The sequence below is a fragment of the Monodon monoceros genome, unplaced genomic scaffold (genome assembly GCF_005190385.1).
Source record: "Monodon monoceros isolate NGI ecotype Baffin Bay Population unplaced genomic scaffold, NGI_Narwhal_1 Super_Scaffold_5, whole genome shotgun sequence".
Lineage (NCBI taxonomy): Eukaryota > Metazoa > Chordata > Mammalia > Artiodactyla > Monodontidae > Monodon > Monodon monoceros.
The window spans coordinates 62,277,244-62,300,983 of NW_021703782.1; the positions used below are offsets into that span (position 1 = coordinate 62,277,244).

At 43.3% G+C, this 23,740-nt stretch overlaps 1 protein-coding gene across 3 annotated transcripts in view; it reads right to left on the minus strand.

Annotated features, from left to right (window-relative positions):
- The window catches only part of KANK1 (KN motif and ankyrin repeat domains 1), a 185,764-nt gene extending 162,583 nt beyond the window's left edge, over positions 1–23,181 (minus strand). For 2 of the 3 annotated variants that reach the window (XM_029202444.1, XM_029202440.1), the window contains exon 1: positions 23,103–23,181. The gene's annotated coding sequence lies outside the window, so the exon portion shown is untranslated. Of the gene's footprint in view, positions 1–14,169; positions 14,253–23,102 lie in introns of all 3 variants that reach the window. The other variant, XM_029202443.1, reaches the window with a different exon arrangement.
- Between the last annotated feature and the right edge of the window lie 559 nt (positions 23,182–23,740).

Genomic DNA, 23,740 nt, shown 5'->3' on the forward strand with positions numbered 1-23,740 from the left:
AACCCTGAGGTTTTTAAACATAAAGAGAGGAAGGTTAGGCTTCAATTTGGGGTGAATCAGTAACAGGTGCATAAAGCTAAAAAAACAATTCTTAACTCTGGGTAAGAAAAAGGTGTATTGGGCTTCCCTGGTGGCGCAGTGGTTGAGAGTCTGCCTGCCGATGCAGGGGACACGGGTTCGTGCCCCAGTCCGGGAGGATTCCACATGCCGCGGACTGGCTGGGCCCGTGAGCCATGGCCGCTGAGCCTGCGCGTCCGGAGCCTGTGCTCCGCAACGGTAAAGGCCACAACAGTGAGAGGCCCGCGTACCGCAAAAAAAAAAAAAAGAAAAAGGTGTATGAGGAAGGAAATGTCATTTAAATTACACACCTCAGCTATGAATGATTTTCACAGTCACTATAATCTAAATGTTATATATTAATCCAATTTAAAAAAACTATATTTACATTAGGAGGATTTTAGAAAAGAGTGTATGGGAGAAGTTATAAGTTTTATAGTCTCATCTTCCACAGTATGAAGATAGGAAATAATATCCAAAGTCTGATTTTTAAAAAATCAAGAAATGACAGAACAAGCATATTTTTCTCAAAATACTGCCATTTTCACAGTCTAAGCCAGTCAGATATCAGCATTTTCTTATGGCTCAACAACATTAGAAGAAAAAAAAATTTCTAAGTAGTTTCCTTTAAGGGAAAGGAATCAGGGAGAGGAAAGTAGGGCAGAGAGGTACTATTTTCATTTACAGGCCTTATAGAACAATTCGACTTTTTAAAGTATACAAACACATACATACAAAATGTTAACATTTTTCATAGAGCCGATATTCAAGGTTTTTTACACATGAGAATCAATGATGGGCGAATCTGCACTGCCAATACAATAAAATCCATATTTCAAATACCATCTAAGAACACTCTATGGTTTTTAAGTTACTGGTGCTGGTACTGCCCACCAACTCCTACCTGAGGGTTGGGGACACAGACATCATCTGGCTGACCCATTCATTAGGAGAAGCGCCTCAGACACAATGCCAGGATGGCCAAAGTCCTTGAAGGTTTGGCATTTGTCAGGTTTTCTCATTAAAATTAGAATTCCCAGTACTGTTGTGTTTTCCAGTACCTCATTCTCATGAGAAGTGAAGTTAGGGATTTGTGTGGGTTTGGATGCAGAACTTGATTAAAAGTAACTTGAATAGGAAACTGAGGTGATCTGTAGAACCAATGGCTTTGGGTAACCAGATTTTTAAAACAAACTGAAACTACTTATCCTCTGAGGGACAAGTTCAATTTGTTAAAAAAAAACTAGTTGCATGGTTACTAAGGAGTCACTGCGAAATCCCCATTTCCAGCTCTAATGCATAAGCAGCAGCCCCAGGAGCAGGGAAACTGGCACAAGCCTTTAAGGCTTACTCTCCTAGGTCACAGTGCTAACTAACATCACCATATGCCTGCTTAAATTAAAGTACACCACTTATTAGAATCATTAACTCAAATTTTGCCAACTCATAAATAATGAGATTCCACAGATTTTTCTAAGCACCTTTGTGAAAGAACTTGCCCAAACTGAAAAGGGTTTTCTCCAAAAACTTTCAAGCAAAACTGAAGTTCCAGGAAGACATTTAGGCCTATGGCTTTGGATACCCCCTAAAACTACTCCCATTTGAAAAGCATGCACTAGGACATTAGTTATGTGTCCAGACTGAACATCCTCCCGTTAATTTAATCCTTTCTGGTTTTAGCCAACAGTTCCTTTTATTGAACTGTGGCAAGAAATTTTTCAAAGCCCATTCTGTTAGAAATTAAGGTCCTTGGGTTTAAGAAGCAAGAATTTGGAATTGACTAGCCTAAGAGGTAGACAATAGTATCAATAGTTTACAAGTATTAATGTACTTGTAATTCAAATAAAAGCCTACAGAGAGATGGCATATCCAAAGCTGCTGTTTCAGAACACTGATCAAACTAGTAAGTGGCATACTACATGAAACAATGGTGCTGACCTAGCTGAAAGTTCAAAAGAAAACCAGCTATAAGCTAAGACAAACAAATCTCTTGGACAAACTGTGACTTCTCCGTGAATTCTTATACACCACTCACTCCTAAAGGTTACTTGAAGGGTCTAATAATAAAAGGCATAGTCCTTGTCTAAAAACAAACAAGAAGAACGACAGAGCAACCTTTCAGCAAATGAAGGCTGGGGAGACAGGAAAGGAAGGGAATGACCATATTATTTTACCTACATACTGAAACACAGAATCACTATGAAAGTTGAGCATGAAACTTAGTTCCTGGCATCCTGGTAGCCAAAGCATAAAAGGAAATACAGGGCTTTCCTGGTGGCGCAGTGGTTAAGAGTCCGCCTGCCGATGCAGGGGACACGGGTTCGTGCCCCGGTCCGGGAAGATCCTACATGCCGCAGAGTGGCTGGGCCCGTGAGCCATGGCCGCTGAGCCTGCGCGTCCGGAGCCTGTGCTCCGCAACGGGAGAGGCCACAACAGTGAGAGGCCCGCATATGGCAAATAAAAAAAGGAAATACGATGAGGTAGACAACTTTCATGACTGAGGAAAAGAAGTCCCACTTTATCAGGGAAATACTGTAAATGTTTTTTTCTTTTTAAATAAATTTATTTTATTCATTTATTTTGGGCTGTGTTAGGTAGGTCTTTGTTGCCACACACGGGCTTTCTCTAGCTGGGGCGAGTGGGGGCTACTCTTCATTGCTGTGCATGAGCTTCTCATTGCGGTGGCTTCTCTTGTCGTGGAGCACAGGCTCTAGGCGTGAGGGCTTCAGTAGTTGTGGCAGGCAGGCTCAGTAGTTGTGGCACACGGGCTTAGTTGCTCTGTGGCATGTGGGATCTTCCTGGACCAGGGATCAAACCCGTGTCCCCTGCACTGGCAGGTGGATTCTTAAGCACTGCACCATCAGAGAAGTCTCTGTAAATGTTTTTCTAACAGTGAACTGAAACATACCCTTCCTCCTATGAAGGATTCTGAATGGCACAGCAAATACTCATCAGTAGTTTATTCAACAACAAAGATCTATTAAATGCCTTCTACTTTTCCAGGCTCTGTTCTAGGAGCTTGATATATATCAGCCAACAAACCAGATAAAGGTCCGTGCCCTGGAGAAGCCCATACTCTACTGGAGTAGATGGACAATAATCATAGTAGGTAAATTACATATGTTATTATGTTATGGGGAAAAGAAAAGGATGTGGTGGGCAAAGGGGATCAAGAGAAAGCAGATTATAATATTGGACAGACAGTTGAGGCACGGAGATGGTGACATGTGAGCAAGGACACAGCATGAGAAAGCATGGAGATAAGAAGAGCAGTCCGTGCAAAGACCCTGAGAGGAAGCACACAGGCACGTTTGAGGAATAACAAGGAGCCAGTGCTGCCAAGCACGGGAGCAAGGCAAGCACAGGAGAGGACATTAGAGAGTTAACAAGGGACCAACCAGGTCAAGAAAGCCATGGGGTTCACTGTAAAGACTTCTCCTCTTATATAAACAGGAAGCCAAGAGACGGTTTGAGCAGAGAAGTGTCACATCTGACTTTTGTTTTTAAAGGACCACTGGTGAGAAGGGACTGTAAGGGCAGAAGCAGGGAAACCAGTTATGAGGCTACTTCAATAATCCAGGTGTGGGAGGGTTGGGGGAAAGGAGGAAGAGGTGACAGATTCTGGATATTTTTCTAAGGTAGGGTCAACAGGATTTGCTAATGGATTCGAGGTGGAGTGTGAGAGAAAGGAGAGTGGAGACAGCCACAGTTTGGGGGTTCTGCCATCTATCAAGAGAAGGAAACACCCATTTATGATAAAAACCCTCTAGAAAGTAGGCATAGAGGGAACTTACCTCAACATAATAAAAGCTATATATGACAAACCCACAGCCAACATCGTTCTCAATGGTGAAAAACTGAAACCATTTCCTCTAAGAACAGGAAAAAGACAAGGTTGTCCACTCTCACCACTATTATTCAACATAGTTTTGGAAGCTTTAGCCACAGCAATCAGAGAATAAAAAGAAATAAAAGGAATCCAAATCGGAAAAGAAGAAGTAAAACTGTCACTGTTTGCAGACGACATGATGCTATACATAGAGAATCCTAAAGATGCTACCAGAAAACTACTAGAGCCAATCAATGAATTCGGTAAAGTAGCAGGATAGAAAATTAATGCACAGAAGTCTCTTGCATTCCTATACACTAATGATGAAAAATCTGAAAGTGAAATTAAGGAAACACTCCCATTTACCATAGCAACAAAATGAATAACACACCTAGGAATAAACCTACCTAAGGAGACAAAAGGCCTGTATGCAGAAAACTATAAGACACTGATGAAAGAAATTACAGATGATACAAACAGATGGAAAGATATACCATGTTCTTGGACTGGAAGAACCAACACTGTGAAAATGACTCTATTACCCAAAGCAATCTACAGATTCAATGCAATCCCTATCAAACTACCAACCGCATTTTTCACAGAACTAGAACAAAAAATTTCACAATCTGTATGGAAACACAAAAGACCCCGAATACTCAAAGCAATCCTGAGAAAGAAAAAGAAAAACAGAGCTGGAGGAATCAGGCTCCCAGACTTCAGACTATACTACAAAGCTACAGTAATCAAGACAGTATGGTACTGGCACAAAAACAGAAATATAGATCAATGGAACAAGACAGAAAGCCCAGAGATAAACCCACGCACATATGGTCACCTTATTTTTTATAAAGGAGGCAAGAATATACAATGGAGCAAAGACAGCCTCTTCAATAAGTGGTGCTGGGAAAACTGGACAGCTACATGTAAAAGAATGAAATTAGAACACTCCCTAACACCATACACAAAATGGATTAAAGACCTAAATGTAAGGCCAGACACTATAAAACTCTGAGAGGAAAACACAGGCAGAACACTATGACATAAATCACAGCAAGATCCTTTTTGACCCACCTCCTAAAGTAATGGAAATAAAAACAAAAATAAACAATGGGGACCTAATGAAACTTCAAAGCTTTTGCACAGCCAAGGAAACCATAAACAAGACGAAAAGACAACCCTCAGAATGGAAGAAAATATTTGCAAATGAAGCAACTGACAAAGGATTAATCTCCAAAAGTTACAAGCAGCTCATGCAGCTCAATATCAGAAAAACAAACAACCCAATCCAAAAATGGGCAGGAGACCTAAACAGACATTTCTCCAAAGAAGATATACAGATGGCCAACAAACACATGAAAGGATGCTCAACATCACTAATCATTAGAGAAGCGCAAATCAAAACTACAATGAGGTATCACCTCACACCAGTCAGAATGGCCATCATCAAAAAATCCACAAACAATAAATGCTGGAGAGGGTATGGAGAAAAGGGAACCCTCTCGCACTGTTGGTGGGAATGTAAATTGATACAGCCACTATGGAGAACAGTATGGAGGTTCCTTAAAAAACTACAAATAGAACTACCATATGACCCAGCAATCCCACTACTGGGCATATACCCTGAGAAAACCATAATTCAGAAAGAGTCATGTACCAGAATGTTCATTGCAGCTCTATTTACAATAGCCAGGACATGGAAGCAACCTAAGTGTCCATCGACAGATGAATGGATAAAGAAGATGTGGCACATACATACAATGGAATATTACTCAGCCATAAAAAGAAACAAAATTGAGTTATTTGTAGTGAGGTGGATGGACCTAGAGTCTGTCCTACAGAGTGAAGTAAGTCAGAAAGAGAAAAACAAATACTGTATGCTAACACATATATATGAAATCTAAAAAAAAAAAAAGGTCCTGAAGAACTTAGGGGCAGGACAGGAATAAAGACAGAGACGTTGAGAATGGACTTGAGGACATGGGGAGGGGGGTAGGGTAAGCTGGGACGAAGTGAGAGAGTGGCATGGACATATATACACTACCAAATGTAAAACAGACAGCTAGTAGGAAGCAGCCACATAGCACAGGGAAATCAGCTTGGTGCTTTGTGACCACCTACAGGGGTGGGATAGGGAGAGTGGGCGGGAAACGCAAGAGAGAGGAGATATGGGGATATATGTATGTGTATAGCTGATTCACTTTGTTATACAGCAGGAACTAACACACCATGATAAAGCAATTATACTCCAATAAAGATGTTAAAAATAATAATAATAATTTTTTTAAAAGGCTGCTGAGAGACATAAAAGGGACCACAATGTGTGAGAGTTTCCTGTGGGTTTTCTTTTTGTTTTAAATTAATTTATTTATTTTTGGCTGCATTGGGTCTTCATTGCTGTACGCGGGCTTTCTCCAGTTGTGGCGAGTGGGGGCCACTCTTTGTTGTGGTGCATAGGCTTCTCACTGCAGTGGCTTCTCTTGTTGCGGAGCATGGGCTCTAGGCATGCGGGCTTCGGTAGTTGTGGCTCGCGGGGTCTAGAGCGCAGGCTCAGTAACTGTGGCGCACGGGCTTAGTTGCTCCATGGCATGTGGGATCTTCCTGGACCAGGGCTCGAACCCGTGTCCCCTGCATTGGCAGGCGGATTCTTAACCACGGCACCACCAGGGAAGCCCCTCCTGTGGGTTTTCTTAAACTCTTTACTGTCCCTCAACAATGTAAGCTGAAGACATCATACATCTAATTCCTTAAAAGAAAATAGAAGTTAAAGAAAGTACAACATTCCAAGTACCCAATATTCTGATGGAAATGGTGTGTAAGATCCTTTAGAATTTCATGAATGAGCACTATTTCTCTGTTTTCATTAACAGCTGGGGCAGGCAAGTGCTCAGGAAGAACCTAGATTGCAACATTCAATGTCACCAATCAAGGGTCCACTTGCAGAACAAATCTCAGCATTCTCATAAAAATTACAGAAACTATCCAGACTCTCTTGCCTAAACAGATGGCCCCCAACTTTATACAAAGGGTGTGAGGGTAAACATGTAGGAATGACCAAGCTCCCCCCACCCCGACAGAGTTCTGAATCTCTCCACCATGTAGATGGTGAATAACCAATCAAGACACTAAAGTTCCACATCTCTCGATAAGTATAATTATAATCTGCCATCTTTCTTTAAAGGATTCTGAGTTTGTATTTTTTAAATGATAAGACAGAAATTTCCCAGTAAGAATATTAGCAAAAGCTCAGAAATTTCACTTGTGAAAGAAAAATACCAGGGAATATTTACTAGGCCCTGATAAATTTTAGTTTTGCCAAAAGGCCCCATCTCTACCCTTCTCTTGACAGTACCATCTGCCTTTAATTGACTGCCAAGACCATATTAAATTCAGACAATTAAACAAAAGACAATGACCAATAAGATAGCAGTAACACATGGAAAATCAAGAAATAAAAGTCCAGAGAGTAAGAAGAGTCATTTCTTGATTAAAATACAGATCTAGACCCTTGAAAAACCATGAGTGGAAAGTTACCGAATTGTGGGTACAGCTCTGCAGCTCATAAAAGATTAATCAGTGCTGTACAAAAATTAGACATTGTTTTCCATATCTAGGCAGATTTCTGAAGCATAACGTTTCCAAAATAAACCCTGAAATACAGATTTAATCAATTCCGAAAGCTGTTTCTGAATCAGCATACAAGCCATTAAACTTCTTTGAATTAAATAGTTTTCCACTATGGTAGATTATGTTGTTGTTTCAATTATTTGCCGCCCTCCCCATAAGAGGATTTTACCTCATATACCATGTGACTTATAGAGTCTCCAGATGGAAGTATTAATTATACTTTCCTACTCTTTTGTTAGTAGGCTTAGCCATGTGACTTGCTTCAACAAACTGGATGTGAGTGGAAGTATCATATAAGCAGAAGCAGTAATAGCCATGAATGGATTGGTCATTTCCTTTCTTACCCTTTCTTACCCCCATGAGATTCTGTCCCAGACTGGGTGGCTCATTCAGCCTGGATCTAGAGCAAAGAAGACCCCTGGAGCAGAGCCATAGCTGTCATGGAATGTGAACAAAAAGTTAAATATGTTGTTTTAATCCACTGAGCATCATCTAGTCTAAGCTGAGAAATGAAGCCAATGTTTTGTTTCAAAAAATGTTTCAATGCTCAATGGAATAATTAATACCCAGAGCAGCCTAATAAGGGTGGATGAATGTGTAGGTCTTAGTGCCGGTGAATTTTCATGCTAACCATCTGCATAAGAATATAATAAACTGAAAATAACATCTGCCTTTTTCTAATTAAAGTTTTTACTTTTATAAATATGTGCTTTAGGGGGAAGGGGAAAACTTAAGTTACTTGTTTGACTGACTTTTAGAAGACCTTGTTGAGAACAATAGTAGGTTCAAAGAAGATAAGGTTCAACAGCTCACCCTTCCACTGGCATGTAATTCATTAATCTCTAACTGATGTGGGGATAAAACAAGAAACAAGGTTACAAATCTAACTGGCATAACAGTCTCCTAGCAAAACAAGGAAATGTAACTGCCTGAGATTTTATGGGATGTAGAAATCATTCTTTTAAAAGTCTAGGTTAGGTTCATTTTCAACTTTTAGTATTAGTCCCTGCCTGGAACTCTTAACTCACCAGGTATAAGATCTGATGATGCAAACGTCTTTCAAATGATCAATTAGAACAGAACTTCAGGAAAATTATTAGATCTCTCAAATTTTTTCCTAGAAGGTGAAGAAAAACAATGCCCAAAGTTAATACTCCTCTCATAGCTACTCTGATAAAAAAACATACATGAATTCACTTAAAAACTTAATTTCTGAAGGAAAAATATTCAACACCACCTCTTGCAAATTTGCGATGAGGTCTTGGCAAGCTAGAAGTCCAGAGAAACTCAGAACACTTACTAAGACTAAGCTGACAGGTTGTCATATCCAGAGGCTGTGGTAAGAGTCTGTTTAATTAGGAGGGAACAGTGAAAACAAGGCAGAGTGAGAAGGTGCCCAGGGGAAGGTCAAGAGCAATTCTAAAGAACTCCACTCAGGCATACACTAAGTCAAGGTTTACAGACAATCTGCAGCTTATCCAAGGGACTAGGAGAGAGATAGTGCTATACTCTGCCTTCAAAAGTCCTAAATCTGGGGGCCCACGGTTCCCTCCTCTAGGGTTAGCAAACCCATAATAGATAATCAGAAAAGCTGTCTGCATTGCTAAGTTCAAATCAAGTTAGGAAAAATATTTGATACAAAGCTACACCCAGAAGGTGTACATCAGCATGCATTTGGGAAATTATTCCATAATCGCAAAATAGTACAAGGTAACAACAGCTCCTTCTGCAAGACTAGTTTGTGGTAGAGAAGGCTCCACAAGAAATTAGGGCCAAGCTGCAGGGGTATCCTGTTTGGAGGCAGACCATGACAGTCTGATTTGGTTGGGCGGGAAGAAAGAATTTCCTGGGGACTCTTTTCCCTGCTCCAAATAGTGGTTTGAAAAGATGGAGGAAGCATGTTCTGCAGAACATGTGGTAGGATGGCAACCATTTTCTTCCCACATACATTGCCCTTTTTAGAAAAATCCACCCATCCTTAGCCTTGGCTGCTCTGTGTTTGTTTTTTTGTTTTTTTTTTTGCGGTACGTGGGCCTCTCACTGTTGTGGCCTCTCCCGTCGCGGAGCACAGGCTCCGGACACGCAGGCTCAGCGGCCATGGCTCACGGGCCCAGCCGGCATGTGGGATCTTCCCGGACCGGGACACGAACCCGCGTCCCCTGCATCGGCAGGCGGACTCTCAACCACTGTGCCACCAGGGAAGCCCTGTGTTTTCTATTTGATCCCAGACTCTCTGACCACAGCTGACTGAAACAACACAATGGTTCCCATTCTAAGAGGGAAAAAGGAGGCATAGGCTAAGCTGATCAGCAGGGAATGAGAGAGGGCTAGAAAGAGTTAATAACCATATGGTACAAAAAACTTAGGCTTGAAATGGGAGGTCGTGATAAGCAAGGACTGTGCTTCCATTTTCTACCACGTGTGAGCTGAAACAGAGAAAGGTGGTCTGTAGAGAAACACCAAAGAATGGTGCAAATGCTAGAGACAAGATACCTTGAGTGTCCAAAAGAAACCATAACTTCCAGTCCTAACTCCCCAGTTCCCAGGAAGACTGGCTGGGCTACCATGCCCTTGGGTTTCCACTGGATTCCTTCCTTCCAACAAATCCTTATTGGGTTGGTTGTTTTTCATTTGTTTATTTGTTTTGGTCAAATTTCTTATTGTTGATGTTAGTTTAAGCCAGTTGAAATAAGCTTCTCTTTTATGCAGCCAATAAGCCTTATTAGTTTGTTTTAATTTGGGACTTATTTATTTTTAAATGCTTGATCTTAATAAACTTTTTAAATTAAAGAAAAACACACATACAGTAAAGTACATAAATCTTAAATATCATGATGAATCTTTTTTTTTTACAAATGAACATATCCAAGTCACCAGCACCTAGATCAAAGATAGAGAACATCATCAAGGCCCCAGAAGTGCCCCCAAGCCCCTTCCTAGTAAATACATCCCTGTGCCACTTCTGTCCTATTCTGACTTCTGTCACCATCAAGTATTTTTACCTCTTTTTGAGTTTCATATAAATGAAATCATACTATATATACACTTATTTCTGAATTCTTTTACTCAATATAATGAGATTCATCATGTTCTGTGTACCAGTAGTTTGTTTTTACTGCTGTGTAGTATTTCATTGCATAATCATACCACAATTCATTTACTCCATCATAGATATTTGGATTGTTTCTATTATTCCATTATAGAAACGGAAATGCTTGTAAATGTTTCTGGTGCGCATATGCACTCATTCCTGTTGGGTATAGGTATCTAGGAGTATAATTACTGAATCATAGGATGTAAGTTTGTTAAGTTTTATGGGTAAGTACAAATAGCTTTCCAAAGTAGTTAAACCAATTTACATATCTATCAGCAGTGTATGAGAGTTTGAGCTTTTCTATATCTCCATTTGGTTATCAGGATTTTTTTTTTTAATATTAGCCATTTGGGTAGGTATGTATTGGTATTTTATAATAGTTTTAATTTGCATTTTCCTGATGACTGATGATACTGAATGCCCTTTTGCTCATTTTAAAAATTATTTTTTGTTTTTCTTACTGATTTGTAGCTGTTCTTTACATATTCTGGACAAGTTTCTTGTTAGATATATGTTATGACAAATATCTTCTACTTTGTGACTTGCCTTTCTTTGCACTCTTAATTTGTACTGCTGAATGGAAGTTCTTTATTTTAATGAACATGAGAACAGACAAAATAGTACATGTTGCTGTGAGAAACAGATCCAACTCTCTGGGTCTACAAATACACTGATTTAAGAAAAGTTGACTAGTTAACTGAATGGGACCCAGCCTTTGCATAGGCCCTGTACTATAAATACAGTGTTACTATCCTCACTTCCCCCAAAACTTCAGCTACAAGGAATCACCAACTCACCGGGTAGTATGCCCACAGTTTATCAAGGGTATTTACATATCATACCCTGGAAACATTGTTATAAATGGTGAATGGTTTGCACCACCAGCCCTTAAAAGTCCCACAGCATGCTTCCAGCATAGCTCAGCACAATCAACGGTCCAGAGTTCCCCAGAGTATTCCCCAGAAGAGATGTTCAGAGCACAAACTTATGGTACCAAGAACATTTTTCTCCCCATCCCAGTACCCCCCGAGAAAAATATCCCAACCTCAACAGCCCCCCAGAGTTACCAGATCTCCTATTATCCTCAACAGTCTGTGAAAGTTTCCTTGGCCTGGGGCAGCAGAAGGTGCAACAGGCTTCTCCAACCGTCAGATTTCAAGGAAGCTTGGGTAGGGCTCACACGTCTATTACCTCATTGATCCTCACAGCTCCTCTGTGTGGCACCTCTCATTATCCCCATGTTACAAGCAGAGAGAGGTTATTCTGCTCAGCCAGAACTGTGGAAGAGCATGCAGAGAAGGGAGAAGAGCGGTGGCGCTACATGCAGTTGGGGTTCCCTACTGGACCCAGGTCCCTTAGTCTGCCTCTGCCTTCTTACTTGCTCCCAGGGTTCTTCTTTGATCTACTGTGTGCCACCTGGGATCACAGCGCTTTCTCTGCTTCTCCGGCCATAAGCAAACAAGAGAGCTCTTTTGAGATTTTTGGTGCCAGGGAGATTTACAGTCAGGAAATACTATATCCTAAATGTTCCTTCCTTTATCTTACCTCTCTTCTCCCTCTTCTCTCTCCCTCCCTCCCCCCCACACCAAGACACACGTAAACACCATGGCATGATTATATTACTCTTCCTTTTCAGACACACAGAGGCAAAACAAACAAACAAACAAAAGCAAAAAACATGCTTGGCAGGAAGCAGTAGACTTGAGACCCTACAGCCCAAGCTCCTAACCACTGCCCTTACTGAATCAAGTCCCTTCAATGTAACCCATCCAAAAATAAAGGTTAGGAAATGGGGAAGAGATGGGAAAGGAAAAACTGCCCTGGGTCATTGAGGGTCAAGTAGAGAAAAGGAGATGCTTAGAATGATACCGTTTCCATGAATTCAGCACTCACAACCCTACCTGGGACCTAGGCTAAAATACAGACATTGACATGTGACGAACAGCTTGAAGTCAGGACTCAAATGAGGTCAACTGATAAGCAGGTGATTTGGTCAACTTGGATGTGATGCCAGAGGTTCACAACACCTTCTCTTTGAAAGAGAAAGTTCCCAAGAAAATGATTAATAAACTATATAATCTTCAAGCCCTTAAGCAGTATTTCCTCCTTTTACTGGCAAAGGTGAAAAGAGCAGGAAAGTGACAGTTTTTTCCCATTGTACTAAAGGTACTTTACTGAATCTTTCTAGGCTGGCTAAGAGTCCTCAAGGACTTCTTACTCATTCTTGACTTCGACAGGTGAACCACTGGCACACCACTCCCAACAAAAGGCAGAAATGAGTCCAAACATAGCAGCCCTCTATTTTTGAGTGAGAGATACTTTGGTTCTCTAGAAGGTGTGAAAAAGCTATGTGAGCACAAGGGATTTCACCAAAGGAAAACCAAGTCCTTCCAGTTAGCTTTTCCTGGTTTCCAAAGAGTAGCCTTTTGTTTCCTGAAGTTGCTTATAATAAACAAATGAAAGAAACAGTTCTCTTTCTCTATTAGCCTAAAATTGATTAAAACTTTCCTGGAAAAAAAAGAGTCTACTGAATGTGGGGAGGATAACTTATAGTACTCTCAGGCCTCTAAGTTCATACATACAGAAGAAGGTGTGTGTGAAGAAGACTGCTAAGAATCAACACCTGACTCACATACACACCTGGCAGCTGGGGTCAAATCTTGTTAGGACAAATCTCTTTACAACCAAAATGTTTAAACTTCAACTGATGGAAGCATGAAATTCCTGATCGCCTGCAGGATAGGTTACCATTCAGTGGGCACCTAAACCACTATAAAAACTGATGAACTGATAACCCTCATGCAGATCTGGCAGCCTTAGTATGCCACTGATGAAAGTATACACATTCATTCAACAAATACTGTTGAATGCCTACAAAGTGTAACTTAGTCACTCCCCTCCCACTTGGCCACTCCACAAAAAGCCCCTTGTGTTCCTCAAGGCAGTGTCTCCACACTGTGTCCCCCTCCCACATGGCTGTCATTCTCAACATGGTGAACGATTATCAGACCCCAGTCGACAGCTGCAACTGCTCCCCTTTCCAACCTCCCCCAAATAAAAACATATCAGAACACAAGTAAGTTCATATGACTTTCATTAGAGAACTAGCCTTGAATTCTCTCAACATTAAAAAAAAATTAAATATACACAAACTTTCATCACAGTGAACTATTTGAGTTGCTTCTCCCAATTGTGACTGAAACCCTGCCAGGGCTGAGAAATTCTGAGATGTAGTAAGTAAACCTCAATCATTTCTCTCCCAGCCTTCTCTCCATGATAAGGATTCAGCCAACTCTCCTCCCACTCCTGAGTCATAATTCTAAAGGAGAGCAAAGGGTGACATCTCCGAAGACAGAGAAGTCTTATTCTGCCCTCAAGGTCAGAAGCCTGGATTCTCCAAATACCCTTCAGGTTATGCCTCACAGGATCTAATCTTGCCGCCAAGAAACCAAACAGTAGCCACAAATACCTTAGAAGTATTTAAGACCAATAGTGTCTAAATAGTGTCTATCCCTTGGTCAGTAATACCCCTAGAAATATTTAAGGGAAGACAGAACATACTCACTGAGGAAGTACAGAGCCAGGTTGCATTCTTAAAGAAGTATACAATCCTTAAGAAGAAACAATTGAGAAGATAAAACAGGTGCCCTAAAGAGAAGCAGAAGGATAAATTTCAAAAGGCCAACAGAAAATAAATCAAAATAAACTCAAGCCCACCAAATCATATGTTAAGTTTCATCAAAACTACTTATTTCATTTTCTAAGAAATGGCAAAAACTTTCAGCATGGACACTGAAGCTTCACAATATCCAGCTTATCCCTGTATGGACAACCCCTGTTTTTCCTTTAAAAAATTATGCACCAAGGGACTTCTCTGGCGGTCCAGTGGTAAGGAATCCGCCTCACAATGCAGGGGACGTGGGTTCAATCCCTGGTCAGGGAACTAAGATCCCACATGCAGCAGGGCAACTAAGCCTGCATGCCACAACTACTGAGCTTGCGCACCTCAACTAGACCCCACGTGCCGCAAACTACAGAGCCCATGCGCCCTGGAGCCCGCCCCACAACTAGAGAAGAGAAAACCCGCATGCCACTACAGAGAAGCCCGTGCGCTGCAGTGAAAGATCCCGCATGCCTCAACCAAGGTCCCACGTGCTGCAACTAAGACCGGACGCAGCCAAAAATAAATTAAATAAATATATATATATATATAAAATAAATCTTAAAAAAAAATATGCACCAAGAACTCAACTCTTCTTTTACATTTTCATGTGGAAATCTAATTCCTGGCCAACTACACAGAGCATGACCCATGCAAATTCCCCTATAAAAATTTCACAGTGAACAGTAAAAATCAATAGATTGATTTAACAAATTAGAAAAGTTGAAAGAGTAAGACAGCATGAGCAAAATTTCAGTCTTTAAATATAGTGAATACTTTAATTCTCAGAACCAGTAGAGTTTATTCACAAATTTCCACTCTTTAAACTTTTATTAGTAGTAAATCTCTTGAGATGCGTCTCCCACCAATTAAAAGAAAAAAAACTCACAAGAAATGAATTATACAGCATGGAAAAACAGAAAAGCTAGACTAGTTAAGAAACTGATATAAAGTCTCAATGAATTCTTTAACTGGCCTACCTTTCCTATCTCACTGTGCCATAAAACAAAAAGAATACGAGCTCTCTGAGGCACTCATCTTCATTAGTCATCTGGGGAATTCAACAACACACATTTACGCGAATGGCTAAAATAAGACAACAGACACTAACAAGCATTGACAAGAATGTAGAGCAACTAGAACTCACATACCACTGTTGGCAACATAAATTAATAAAACCATTCTGGCAGTCCCTACTACAGGTGAACTGTGTGGCCCAGCAATTCCACTCCTAGATACTTATCCAACAGAAATGTATACATAGGTTCATGAGAAAACATGCACAAAACTGTTTATAACAACACTGTTCACTATTGGTCCAAAACTGGAAACAACCCAATGTACATCTCCAGTAGGATGGATAAACAGTAGTATATTCACACAATGGAATACAATAAGCAATGAAAATGAACAACCCATAGCCACATAAAACAACGACAGATCAATCTTACAAATAGGACATGGAGTGAGAGAAGCCAGACACAAGAAAGTACACACTCTGTGATTCTATAAAGTTCAAAAATCTGACAAAAGTAATCAATGATATTAGAAGGATATCCTTTGGGCTACAGTAGTGACTGGAATGGGGTATAATACAAAGATGATCAGCTTGGGTCTGTGGTTCTATTTTGGGGAAGGGAGATGAGGGAGTATTTCATAGAAAAGTGAGTCATAACATCACATAATAGGGACAATTCCAGCCCCTAAAAAGGGCTACTCTTTTTTTTTTTTTTTTTTTCTGTACGCGGGCCTCTCACTGCTGTGGCCTCTCCCATTGCGGAGCACAGGCTCCAGACGCGCAGGCTCAGCGGCCATGGCTCACGGGCCCAGCTGCTCCGCGGCATGTGGGATCTTCCCGGACCGGGGCACGAACCCGTGTCCCCTGCATCGGCAGGCGGACTCTCAACCACTGCGCCACCAGGGAAGCCCCAGGGCTACTCTTAAACACGTATTTTTTAGAGGAAAGAGCAGTTCTGTTAAGAATAATACAAAAGAGAGGGAGAAGGGAAGAGGAAGGGAGAGGAAGGAAAGGAGGAAGGATGAATAAATTCAGGCTTGATTTCTACCTATTTCTACCTAATTATTTTTTCATATTTTCCCCAAGGTCAAAGGGTGAACAAGTCGGAATTACCAACAGAAATCTGAACAAATGTAGCCAAAAATGTAATGCAAATATCAACAAATTTACATTCTTGCCTCTAATCAAGCCAAAAATTAGATAAAATAATTATCAAAAGGAGTTTTAACTGCAATATGCAATAAATGTAAACCAACAAGAATAGAGGTTCTTGTGTGCTTCTCAGGGGATTAGATAATTATAAAAATGTATTAGTATGTCTCCTGAGACTTAAACTATGCCCCATTGGTCAATTCCATTAACTAAATGAATTTTTTTTTTTTTTTTTTTTTTTTTGGCTGTGCCGAGTGGCTTGCAGGATCTTAGTTCCCTGACCAGGGATTGGACCCGGGCCCCAGCAGTGAAAGTGCCAAGTCCTACCACTGGACCACCAGGGAGTTCCCTAAATGAATTTTTTAAAAAAGGAAAAAAAACACCCTAAAACAGAGCTACAGGGTTCCTGAAATATATAACTCTCTCCAATTAACTGATTGCTTCTGTAACAAAAGAAACATAAGGATACTTATTTCTGACAGGTTTTCCTGATGTATACATCCATGCACAAATATCCAGCTCAACAGTATATCTGTTTTAAGCTTCTTCATCAGTGAGAATATCATTTGCTTCCAGCATTCATACTTCAAATGCAAAGCTGAAGAAAGGAAAAGGCAAACGAGTACCTGAGTTTAGAAGCCAAAGAGAGAAAATAAAAACTGCTGGATTATGTCACCTGCTCTGCTCACACAGAGTACATGCTCAAGGCAATTCACACGCCTAGTGGCTGCAGTGTTTTAGTAAGAGCCTCATTGTCAGATGTCCCCCATTGAAGACAGTTCTGTTATTCTCCTTCACTGCCCCTCCCAAACACACACACACAAACAAACACTCCAACAAATGTGAGCGTTCCACCTGCCACGGCCTTGTCAAGTGTGGAACATGTTATTTAAAATTATAAAGGTAGGGACTTCCCTGGTGGCGCAGTAGATAAGAATCTGCCTGCCAATGCAGGGGACATGGGTTCAAGCCCTGGTCCTGGAAGATCCCACATGCTGTGGAGCAATGAAGCCCGTGCACCACAACTACGGAACCTGCACTCTAGAGCCCATGAGCCACAGCTAATGAGCCCGGGGGCTGCAACTACTGTAGCCTGTGCGTCTGGAGCCCGTGCTCCACAACAAGAGAAGCTACCGCAATGAGAAGCCTGCACACTGCAACGAAGAGTAGCCCCCACTCGCCGCAACTAGAGAAAGCCGGCGCGCAGCAACGAAGAACCAATGCAGCCAAATAAATAATTAATTTTAAAACAATTATAAAGGTAACTGAAAAGAGAACTAAAATTAATAAAATAAAAATAATAGGATATCTAATAAATATTGGGAGGCAAAGGGGAGAGGAAGAAAAGAGAGGTGGGAGGTAATACAAATTCCAGTTCTTCCTTAGCAGGGAGTTAAGAGCTATTGTCAAATTTGTGAAACAAGTGTAGATTGTGGCAGGTTTAAAAAGAAGGCTGCACATGCTTTGACACTCTTCCCACCAAGTGGCCAGTCTATGTCCTCTCCCCTTGAGTCTGAGCAGGCTTTGTGACTGACCCAATCAACAGAGCTTGGTGAAAAGGAAGTTATGTAACTTCTGAGGCTGGGTCATAATAGGGCAAGAAGCTTCCAACTCCTTCACTTGAGGCACTCATAGCTCAAGTTAATTGTGTGTGTCCTCTTGGAGGGTGTTTTGGGATGAGATTAGCATTTTAATTGGTGAACTCTGGGTAAAGCAGATTGCTCTCCATAACATGTGGTCCTCATCCAATCAGCTGAAGGCCTGAATAGGGCAAAAAGATTGGCCTCCCGGAGCAAGGGGGAATTCTCCAGCAGACTGCCTTTAGTCTTCATCTGTAACACCAGCTCTCCTGGGTGTCCAGTCTGCTGGCCCACGCTGCAGGCTTTGAAATCACCGACTTCCACAAATGTGTAAGCCAATTCCTTATGATAAATCTTTCTATAAACATATATACATTCTACTCTTCTGTTTCTCTACAGACCCTGATTAATGCCTGGGGGAAGGTGATGGCCATGTAAGCAGAGCAACTACCTGGGGCCAACATGCTGAAGCTGCCATGTGTAGGCACTCCAGTCAACAGTTAATGCTGAGCCCAGTCTGTCAGCCAACCCTGCCAAGGCGCATGGCATGGAAGCAAAGCCTTCCTGGACCCTCCAGACCAGCCCATTCACCAAGTGTGTGCAATAGAGAGACCTCAGTCAACACCACAAGGAGGAGAAGCGGCCAAGCCCTGCCTGAATCCTTGACCCACAGGACACATAATACCATGAAACGGTTGTTCAAGCCACTCAATTTTAAGTTAATTTGTTCAATGATAACCACCAAAAGTACTAAAAACAGACATAGTTGAGCTAGGATCAGAAAAGAGTAATGGGTTTTAGCTTTCATTTTAAACCCTTCTTTGTTATTTTCATTATTCTTACTATGTACAAATATTACTATAGAAATTTAAACAATTATAAATTAAAGAAACAACAGCAAACATGTTTAGCACTTACTGTGTACCAGGCAATCTTCAACGTGCTCTCTATGTGTTTTAACTCATTTAATCCTCATAATAACGCTGTCAGGGGAGTGCTTTTTATTATCCCCTTTTTATAGATGGTGAGTTGAGACACAGAGAGGTTCAGTAACTATATGAAAGGTCACACAGCAAGCAGCAGCACCTAGATTCAAACTAGCCAGTCTGGATTCAGAGCTACAACATTTCCACAGAGATCACCAGGCTGGTTCATAATCACGAACCACTGGATGAAGGGCACAATCTCAAACTGCCATTCACCTGGATCTCTAAGCATGTGACTGACTGACAATGCTATCATGTGTCAAGCACTGCTGGACTTTCTTGCTCCTTCAAAAGCCATGGCCTAAACTGCAATGCCTTTTACTCTAACCCCCACCTGAACACATTCTTCAAGGCACAATCTCCCTAAACATCAACCAGATCTCTCTACTCGGTGTTAATTTCCCCTACATTTCCAATGAGCCATTTATATCAGATATTTCCATCCTTCTGCCTCCTATTCAATTCTGTATCCTTACATCTCCCCATCTGCTATGAACCATATGAGGGTCTTAGTCTCTGAATTCCCCCCACCAGGGCCTTGCATAAAATAGAAATGTAATTATTATTTATTAAAGTTCATTGATATTGGTTTATTCTAAATGAAAGTTGGTGGAGCAGCCTTCACCTTAGAGGAATTTTCACTGAATTTTATTTGAGAGGAAAGAGGGAGGAGAGGAGTTAAGCACAATTCTACTCCTGACTACATCCCCTATACAAATGTGTACTGTGTATCAAGCCATGTAGTAGAATGTTCACAGTCACACTATTCCCCACAGACAAAATTCGGAAACTACTCAGATGCCCATCAACTCTAGAATGGATAAACTGTGGCACAGTCACACAATGAAACATTGGACAGCAATGATAATGGGCGAAATACAGCCACATGCAACAACACGGCTAAATATCACAAACATAATTTTGACTAAAGGAAGCCAGATACCAAAACCAAAATGAAAACAAAACAAAACCCCCCACGAAAACATACTGTATGATCCCATGTGTATACAGACCATGAAGACAGGCAAAACTAACGTATAGTTGGGACAGTGGTCGCCTCTGGGGAGACAGTGTGACTGGAAAAAGGCAAGGCAATGCTCTGTTTCCTGATCTCAGTGCTGGTTATAAGTTTACGCTCACTTTGTGAAAATTCATCAAATTGTACACTTAAGATTTATATGTATGTTATAGTTCAACTTTAAAATTACTTTTTTTAAAAAGATGCATAAGCCAAGCCACCCATGCAACAGGCATAAAATATCCTGTAACATTTGAAACCAACTTGACTTCACCTGATTGGAGGGCAGAAGAGAAGCACGGTGGTGGTTGTGTAATTTGGATAGCTTCAGCTCTGCTCACTAAAACGTGATTTTCAGGGCTTCCCTGGTGGCGCAGTGGTTGAGAGTCCGCCTGCCGATGCAGGGGACACGGGACACGTGCCCCGGTCCGGGAGGATCCCACATGCCGCGGAGCGGCTGGGCCCGTGAGTCATGGCTGCTGAGCCTGCGCGTCCGGAGCCTGTGCTCCGCGACGGGAGAGGCCACAACAGTGAGAGGCCCGCGTACCGCAAAACAAAACAAAACAAAACAAAACAAAAACATGATCTTCAGAGCGTGCACAAATAGTCCAACAAAATGCTTAAGCGTCTGAAATTTCTGAGATTCCCCTTTGCTGCTTCTGAATCTGCTCACCCTTCTCCATTTTAACAGACCTCAGCTCCCACAAGTGCTCCCCTTTCAGCCTTTCTCCAACTCCTTTCCCCAGTTTCTTGAATTCCTCCAACTAGACCCTTTCCCATCCTCCTCCTCCACCTCAGACCAAGGGTTAATGCATGAGCACAGTAGCTTATAGGGCTATTTGAGAGCAGGTGCTGATACTCATGAAATGAACCCAAGTCTTGAATGTATCCATTCTAGTGGCCATTTATCTGTGGTTTCTTTCTTTGGGGACAGTGGATACTTTAAAACAAAACTAACACCTCCCCCCAAAACACATACACAAAATAGAACTCGCATTTGCTGAGGCAGAACCTCAACTGGAATGATTCGTGGACTTGGCAAATCTAAAGTGCTGAAAGTGCCCCAAAGCACTGGCGTGCCCTACCTACAGGGATAAAATGCATTCCTAACTTGTGTATTTTTTTATTATTAATTAACTTATTTATTCATTTATTTTTTGGTTGCGTTGGATCTTCGTCGCTGCGTGTGGGCTTTCTCTAGTTGCAGCGAGCGGGGGCTTCTCATCGCTGTGGCTTCTCTTGTTGCGGAACACGGACTCGAGGCGTGCAGGCTTCAGTAGTTGCATGTGGGGATCAGTAGCTGTCACTCGCGGGCTCTAAAGCGCAGGCTCAGTAGTTGTGGCACACGGGCTTAGCTGCTCTGCGGCATGTGGGATCCTCCTGGACTAAGCATCGAACCCGTGTCCCCTGCATTGGCAGACGGCTTCTTAACCCGCGTGCCACCAGGGAAGTCCCTAACTTATGTATTTTGAAAGGAGGCAATTATTCCTCTACTGGCAGCTTCTCCTCCATTCTTAGACACTGTACTCTCACCAGAGGACAGCCCATTCTTAATTTTTCTTCCATTGCTCAGCAGCAGCACCTTTCCCCAAATCTACTAACTGAAAAAGGGCCGAAGTTAATAATCTCAGTTTTCTCATTCAATTTCTATCTTGGGAAAGCTTCACTTTATAATGAGGGAGTGAGAGGCTGGGGGAAGGGGAAATGGGGAATAACTGCTTAATGGGCACTAGGTTACTTTTGGGGGTGATGAAAATGTACTGGAATTAGACAGTAGGGACGACTGCACAACTGTGAATATACTAAAAAGAAAAAAACACCGAATTATACTCTTTAAGTGGGTAAATTTATGGAACATTTATCATATCTCAACTTTTAAAATAAATAACATGTGGGAGTGCCCAACTTTTTTGTAGACAAAGTTGGATGAAAGAAGCAACTAGCAGATGGACAGCTAAGTACCACCTAAAAAGCAAGGTGAATACACTCATGAATTAAAAACAAGGAAACTGGCCCTGATTTCCATCCAGCTCAGAGGTGGATGGAATGAAGCTGGGGCAAGAAAGTGCACAACTGTAGATCTGGATGATTAACCTTCCTTGTTAGTCTCAGGGCTCCCGTCTTGATATAGTGTTTCATTAATTCGACGAACCTCCGTAGAGACGATGTGCAGAGAGAGGGCGCTGGGGGACGCCATAGATTGTTTTTAACGCTAACTCGCCAAAGCCCTCGTCAAGTCACCCCCGCGCAGCACAAGTTCTTGCTGACTTGCAGGACCCGCCGCGAAGAGTTGCCTCTGAAAGTTCCCCGCGGACCCAGGTGGAGAAGAATGGTCAAGGGGAGGAGACTACCGTGGGCATGGAAGGGGCTTGGAAGAGGGGGGGGCGTTGAGGGAACAAGTCTGCTTAAGGGCGCTCGCACCCTGCCTCGACACGACCACCAGAAGCCCACGCTGTCCCGGCCGGGTTCGAATGGCCCCGGAGGCCCAGAGCTCCCGAACTCCTCCCCCACCGCCCGGCCCCTTCAACCCTGGCCGGAGCCATCTCGGAGTCGGCTGAGGGCGACCCGAGGCCACCTGCCGCTCCGCGACCGAGGAAGAAAGGGGTCGACCGCCACTCCCTCCTAAGGAGCGGAGCCGAAAACTTCCAGGGGAGACGCCTCGGAGAGCTCTCTCAGCCTACCCGGGCTAATAAAGGACCCGGGGACACCCAAGGGCCGTGCGTCCCGGCCTGAGAGACGCCCGCACCCTCCCGCCTCTCAGCCCGGCCCGGACTTTCCCGCTGCCCCAAAGCCGCGCGCGCCGCGCTCCCCTTCCAAACACTCGAGCCCCGCCGCCGCAGTGCACCGAAGACGGCGGACCGCGGGGCCGCAGCAACCTCTCGGACCCCGTCCCTAGGCCCGTCCTGAGGCCGCCAAGGTAACCGGGCGAGCGGGAGCCCGCGGGGGCTGCCCTCCGCCACCGGCGCGCGCCAAGCTGGCCTGGCTGAGCGCGGAGACCGGCCCGGGGCAGGGGTCGGAGACCCGAGCCCCCGCGCTGACCCGCAAGGGAAAGGGGGCGCAGCGCAGCCCTCATCTCCACTCACCTCCAGTAGCTCCTCTCAACCTGCGGCACCCGGCCAGCCCCTCTTTTCCTCGCCCGCGGCTCCCGGACCTCGGAGGAGGGGGCGGGGCGGGGCGGGGGAGGGCGGAGCCTGCCCCAGCTCGCAAGCGCCAGAATTAAACCCCGAAACGTACTGGAAGCACCTGGGCCCCGCTGCTACCGCAGAGGCGAGAAAGTCGGAGACCCACAAGCCTCCGACTCCGGGTGGGAAACGACTGTGGCTGCGTCCCGGAGCGGGACGGAGGCACAGCTCAGGCCTGCGAAACCCCAGGCGGCTCCCGAGACCTCAAGGAACCCCGACTCTCGGCGGCACTCTCTTTGTACCCCGGAGCCGGCCGGCGGGCAGACTCCAGTGCGCCTGCGCGCCGCTCCAACTCCACCAGGCCCACGAGGCACCTTCGCGCACCTCCGCCGCCTCACCCAGGACCACTGGCTTCGGCACCGCGAGAAGCAAGCAGAGCAGCTTCCTCAGCCCCGGCACGCTCCTGCTGCCTACGCGTGTTTACTTTCTTTCCCCGAGGGAGGGAAAAAAAAAATCCATCCCCAGTGAGACTTGCGTCAGATCGATTCTATCATCTCTGGCCCAGAGGAGTACCTGGGCGCGGGAGGCTGGCACGGTTA